Here is a 7,514-nt window from a genome sequence, read left to right on the forward strand (position 1 = left end):
CTTTACTTTATGACGAATAAAATTAATAGTTGATCTGTCTTTGATCAAATATTTGGTCAAAAATCTTTGAATTTAAAATAACATTGATTCCTCAAATAATATTATTTAAATTCACCAACACCTCAAACACCGTGAATTTTGCATGCCACGTTAGTGTGGACGTATACAAATTCATCATTTGTAAGAGGAGGGTTTTACCCATTGACTATCTTGTCAATATAACTTTTTGACAAATAAAATTACCTCAAACACCATGAATCTTGTATGCCACGTTAGTGTGGACGTATACAAATTCAAACATTTGTAAGAGGGGTTTATTAATTTTATTATATTGCCAATTTAGTTTTATGACAAATCAATAGTTGGTTTCCCTTTGGTCACACAAGTGATAGTAGTGACTCCGTTGGGGAGGATACTATTAAATGTGTCTAAGTGTATACCATTACTTGACACTAAGTCCATTAATAAGATTATGCCCCTTCTGTTGGGGAAGATCACACGCTCTTAATTAACTTCCTATAGTCATCCAAAATTGGAAGTCTGTTCTAGTGATCCACAAACAAGCTCATCCGTTATGGAGGAAGGCACTCAGAGCCAACGCGCAAGCTTGTTTGCATCACTTACAAACCAATAATGGAGACCATGGGATTTACTTAAAAATCCCTCTCCCACTTAGTTATTTATAAATGAGGAATTTTAACTATGCTAGCCTACTAAATATGTAAACCAACATGCACACACAACACAATATAAAAGTAATAAATAGAAAAACTAATTTTCAACTATTATGGCTTTTATCTCTAGTTGTCCTCCGTGTGTTGTCATCCCAAGCTGCTGCCATATTTGGCCACCGCCACCGGGTCTAGCTGTCGCATCCATCTTGCTCCTAGTTCCGCTGCCCCTCTGGTCCTTAGAAGGTTCCACGCTTTGCAAGATTTGATCCGCGACATAAATAGAATTTTACATTTTTGATCCTATATTCCATAAAAGGAATGTACATGTATCTAGATCAAAAATAAAATCCTAATAAAACTAAATACAGCTCCTGCTGTATTTTATAATACAATCATGCACACACATATAAATGCCCTTGACATGTCCAAGGGTCCAATCACACACATAATAACTAAAATCCATAATAGTTGGATCCTGCATCCACAAAGTTAGCACATCCTACTATTAACCTGCCTAAATTATGTATGACATGTGCATAATTAAACTAATACCAAATACACAGAGGCAAAACCCTAGCTCTGATACCAATTGTTGGTTGCTACTCGGAAAACCTAGAGGTTCCACTGTACAAAAATTTTGTACAAAGGTCTGAACCTTTTCCTAGCTACCATGTGTTCTTTTAAATTAAATTTTGGATCGCCTGCGGAACTTAACACGTTTGATCTAAAACTTAATCTATTTGTTCTTTTAGGTTTTGACTTGGGTCTCCTGCGGAACTTAACACGTTCGACCCAAATCACCTTAAGTTATTAATTCCATTAAATATTAATTTCCATAATTGGTTCCCAGTACTGACGTGGCGAGGCACACGACCTTCTTGGATATGGGAGCAACCACCACCGACTAGACAAAACATTTTATAGAAAACTAATATTTAATTTCCTAAAATAACTTTATGTCAACCGAAAAGAACAATCAAATCACAAGAAAAAAAAACACTATATCGAAAATAAATTCGAAACACTAGAATCGTATGCCTCTTGTATTTAGTATTATTTCCAAAAATAACTAGTATGATGCGGAAAGAAAAATTACTAGTTATACCTTTTAGAAAGACCTCTTGATCTTCTACCGTATTCCTCTTCTAACCTCGGACGTTGTGTGGGAAACGATCTTCCGAGATGAGAACCACCTAGCACCTTCTTCTTCCTTACAAGTTTCGGCCATCAAAACTTCTCCTAGGATGAAGAGGTTCGGCCACCACCACTATGCTCCAAGGGATGCTAGAAACAAAGCTTTCTTTCTCTCCTTCTTCTTCTTCTTCTCTAAACTTGATCCGGCCACCATATGAGTCTCCACAAGAAGGATGAGGTTCGGCCATCAAAGAGAAGAAAGAAGGAGAGGATGGCCGGCCACACCAAGGAAGAAAAAGAGAGAGGAAAAATAATAGAGTTGTTAGCCATGAAGGCACCTCTACTCTCTCTTTTATAATCCTTGGCATTGGCAAATAAGGAAATTTAAATAAAAATTTCCTTAATTCTTTTGCCATTGATAAGGAAAATTTATTTAATTAAAAATAATTTGTTCTCATCAACAATGTGGCCGGCCACTTTAAACCAAGCAAAGAAAATTTAATTCAATCAAGAATTAAAACTTTCCTAATTTGTTTCCAGAAATTTTATAAAAAATTTCTCTAATAAATTTTCCCTTCATGATGGTCAATAAAAAGGAAATTTTATAAATTAAAATATTTCTTTTAAACATGTGGATAAAAAGAAAGTTATCTTTAAAAATTAAAATCTCTTCCAATCTACAAATAAGGAAAGATATCTAATCTTTTCTTAATCTTTGTAGAAGCTTTATAAAAGAGATATTTAATTTTTAAACTCTCTTTTAAATTATGAACATGATTAAAAGGAAAGTTTTTACCAAAATTAAAATCAACCTTTTAATCTACAAATAAGGAAAGAAATTTAACTCTTCTCTTAATCTTTTGTAGAATCTTATAAAAGGAAAGATTTAAATTTTTAAACTTTTTTTAAATCATGTTATCCACATAAGAAAAATTTAAAAAATAAAATTCCTTTTTATTTTAATAGGGCCGTCCACCTAAGCTTGAGTTCAAGCTAGGGCCGGCCACATGAATTCACCCATGAACCAAAACATGGCCGGCCCTAGCTTGGTCTCCAAGCTAGCTTGGCCGGCCCCCTATAGGATGGGTAAGAAGGTGGGTATAGGTGGGTATAGTATTCTATAATTAAGAGGCTACGATAGGGATCGAAAAGAGGAAGTGGTTTTGGTCTCCCGATAAAATTAAGCATCCCGTGCTCTCCCCGAACACACAACTTAATTTTATCAATAATAATTCATTCCACTAGAGAACTATTATTGAACTACCGCACCAATCCCAAATTACATTTTAGGCTCCTTCTTATCATGAGTGTGTTAGTCTCCCTGTGTTTAAGATAACAAATGTCCACTAATTAAGTGAGTTACTGACAACTCATTTAATTAATATCTTAGTCCAAGAGTAGTACCACTCAACCTTATCATCATGTCGGACTAAGTCCACCTGCAGGATTTAACATGACAATCCTTATGAGCTCCTCTTGAGGACATTATCAACCTAGTATCTCTAGGACACAGTTTCCTTTTATAATCAACAACACACACTATAAGTGATACCATTTCCCAACTTATCGGGCTTATTGATTTATCGAACTAAATCTCACCCATTGATAAATTAAAGAAAAATATCAAATATATGTGCTTATTATTATATTAGGATTAAGAGCACACACTTCCATAATAACCGAGGTCTTTGTTTCTTTATAAAGTCAGTATAAAAGAAACGACCTCAAATGGTACTACTCAATACACTCTGAGTGTACTAGTGTAATTGTACAGTCAAGATAAACTGATACCTAATTACACCACGACCTTCCAATGGTTTGTTCCTTTCCATTATGGTCGTGAGCTACTGTTTATAATTTATAAGATACTGATAACATGATCCTCTGTGTGTGACACCACACACCATGTTATCTACAATATAAATTAATTGAACAACTACATTTATCATAAATGTAGACATTTGACCAATGTGATTCTTATTTCTAGATAAATGTTTATAAAGCTTAGGCTTTTAGTATACACTCCAACACAATCTCCCTCTTTTTGATGTGAGCAACCCAAGTTAAGCTAGGGTAAAATAAACATAATGTAGAAACAAATAATTTTACAAATAAGTGTAAGTAAGATTTTTCAATGAAAAATTTTTTAATACACCTCCCCTTAGACTTAACATTCTTCTCTCCCTTTGAACACATAAAAAAATGGGGTTATTTAACAATTCTAAGGTTAATTAAAATTTTTTAAAAATAATTTTCAATAAATTTGAAAATTTTAAGTGTTAAAAAAAAATCTAAGTATGAAAATTTCTAAGTAAAAAGAAATTTAATTTTCTAAGTTAAACATAATATTTTGTACAACGGAATAATATTGAATTTTTCTAAGTGAAACTTTTAGAAGATAAGAGTTGTAAAAAGTTTCTAAGTAAAAAAAAATATGAGTTAAAGATAATTTTAAAAAAATGAGAAACTTTCTCTAAGTTTTTGCAAACATAAATATTTTTGAGAATTGTCTAAAACAAATTGAATAACCCTTTAAAGCATTTCAAATTAATGTTTTTTCAGTTAGTCAATTAAACTTTTCATTTCAATACTTGACTTCTAGGTAGTGGCGAGACATTAGGCCTTCTTGGTTGTTGGAGTAACAACCATTTTCTAGACAAAGCCTTATAAAGAAATTAAATGTTTAATTTTCTTACTGAAAATGCTAAGTCTAATTTTAAATTTAAATTAAACAGATTTTTGAAACCCAATAGAGGTTCCTTCCTACAGGATTAATCAAGTATTTTTTAGGAATATAAGCCTTTGATATTTTTCTGATTTGGCTTTTGTAAAACCTATAGTACCATTTTAATCCTCTATAATTTCTAAAAGAAGAAATATTTGAACAAACAGAATTTTTCAAGTTTTCTATTTCTTCTTTTAATTTATCATTTTCAAGTTTTACTTTTTTAAAGTCTTTTATTAGACAAGATTTTGTCAAAATTCTTTTTATTTCTAAAATTTCAATTTTTAATTTGGTATTTTTACTTTTTAACTTGAACATGGATTTTGCCATAGACTTAATTCCAAAATAAATCTGTTCAGGAGGTAAGAGGCATACCTCACTTACCATATCAGACTTGAAGCCTGACTCTCCCCCTATTTCACTGCATTCATCTGAAGTCGCTCCCCCTTCATTGATACTGGGTTCCGATGTACTTTGCCCATCATAGCTCGCCATCACTGCTAGTCTATCATATTCTTGTACTTTGGATTCAGATGATGAAGTGTTCCCAAGTAGCTTTTAGATTCTTGTGCTTCATGGGTATCTTGACTTTATTTTTCTTGAGCTCTGGGCAATCCTCTTTTAAGTGTCTTTCCTTTTGACACTGGTAGCAACAAACCCTTCTTCTATTTCTCCGATTCTTCTTATTCTGCATTTCTTTAAATTTATTAGATCGAAAGAATTTTTTAAAATTCCTTACGATATACGCTTCTTGATCTTCTTCTAAGTTTGACTTGGGTTCATCCTTCTTGGTTGCATTTAGCACCATAATCTGGCTTGATTCCTTTGTTGTCCCTGCACATCTGGTTTCATGTAATTTATGAGTAGAAAATAATTCCTCTAGGGTACTTACCTCCAAGTCCTTTGAAATGTAGTAGGCGTCGATTATTGAGGTCCATTCCAGAGTTCTGGGAAAGATGTTGAGTGCGTAGCGTATGGTGTCCCGGTCGGTTACCGTTTCACGGAGGTTCTCAAGTCTGGAAATTAACTTTTTTACCTTTGCGTGTAGATCAACTACTTTCTTACCTCTTTCAAGACGGATGTTTATGATTTTGTTCCGAAGTATATCTCTTCTTGCAAGCTTGGCTTCGGATGTGCCTTCGTGGAGTTCCAGAAATTTTTCCCAGAGTTCTTTGGCCAACGAGTAGCTTCTGATGTGGTTGATTTCTTGAGGCGACAGCACGCTCAACAAGTGATACTCCACTCGGTTATTCGCTACGGAATCATTTTGCTCCTTCTTCATCCAAAGACTTTCTTCTTTTTCTTCTCCATTTTGATTCGTTAGAGCTACAAAATCATATTTTATTATTAAATGAATTTCAAAATCAGTTTTCAGAAATACCTCCATACAACGTTTCCAATGTGTGAAATCTCCCTCGAATTTTGGTGGAACGATGCTTGGTCCGACCATTGGTTCCTTTACTTCGGTTGGCGGTTAGTCATTCTGAAGTATCCTCACTCTGATACCACTTGTTGGTCCTTTTGGAGGCCAGTAAGAGGGGAGGGGTGAATTGCCCTGAAAAAATAAACCAACCCTTTCTCATCTTATAACTAAATAAAGAACACTTGTAAATCAAAAGCAAAGAGACTAATTAAAAGAAAGCAGACACAAAGGAGTTACTTGGTTTGCAATCAGAAGATTGCTAATCCAAGGAGAATATAGCGCACTATCTGAAGATCTCCTTCGGACGGAGTAGCCTCTTACAGTGTTAATAGCACAGACAGAAAAAAGTATAGCACAGAGAATTGGATTACAAGTGAATTGATTTAACTGTGAAAATCAGTGTTATATTTATAGCAATGTTCGGGGCACCTGGAAGGGTTCCGGGCACCCTGGGGGGATAAAATTTTATCCCTTTTGTAAAAACTCGGTTCGGGCACCCGGAAGGGTTCCAAGCGTCCCGGACTGTTGGATCGAGATCGCGCTAGACGGGGGTGAATAACGCTCGTGGCTTTCATGCGTTTCAGATTCGTAAAACGATTAAGAATTAAAGCAGGGGAAATATAAATGAACACGACGCAAACACAAGGTATTTACTTGATTCAGAGCCTGTGGTGACTCCTACTCCAAGATCCACGCTCGTTGAGCGTTTACGTTGGGCAACAATTATAATATCATTAAAATGTTTACAAATGAAGTACAATCAACAGTAGTAAAATTTACCGATGACAAGCAAGAAATAGTAGAATCAGGTCTTCGGGTCGTCGGCATCAAGTTGTAGCTTCGTCGGAACTTCTCGTTAGCAGCTGGTTGCGTAAGGATTGCTTGGAAGGTTGTGTTTTTGCTGCTACCTAGAGATGTCCTTTTATTGGATGTTGAGGGCACCTCCAATGCCCTATGGAGGCGCTTCAAACCTCAAATCTCATCCCGCGTCCTGTGCTGCGATAAGTCTTCGGGTCGCTGCCTCTTATCCGCCTGGAGGCGCCTCCATCAACCACTGAGGCACCTTCAAGTCAGCGTCCAAGGTGCCTCAGGTTCTCTTGAGGGCGCCTCCGAGCCCACTGCATAGCCAGCTTCTGCCTTGCACCCTAGGCACCTCCAAGCTCCATGGAGGGCGCCTCGAGTACTGTTCATCAGAGGCAAAAGTGTCTCCTTCGTTCCTGCAAGATGTGCTAGTCCACAAAACAACCATACACCCTGCAAGACAAAGTTAGCACATAATAAATATATTAAATGAAGTGTTCGACAGTCTTCAGACTGTCCGGTTCTGACTTCAGATTTCCACCCGGAAACCCTAGATCGAACCAACGCCTACTGTTCCCTCTTCTAGGGAACGCGTCCTCACCTACTCCACTCAGGAGAGCATACCTGATGCTAGAATGATCCTCTAGATCGACTGGACTTTTTGTCTAGGGTTACCACCCCCTAAGATCTAGGGTTACCACATCCTAGGGTTTTTCACCACCTAAGGTTACCTCCCCCTAGGACCTAACCCCCCCTT

The sequence above is a fragment of the Zingiber officinale genome, chromosome 1A (genome assembly GCF_018446385.1).
Source record: "Zingiber officinale cultivar Zhangliang chromosome 1A, Zo_v1.1, whole genome shotgun sequence".
In the NCBI taxonomy this organism is placed as follows: Eukaryota; Viridiplantae; Streptophyta; class Magnoliopsida; order Zingiberales; family Zingiberaceae; genus Zingiber; species Zingiber officinale.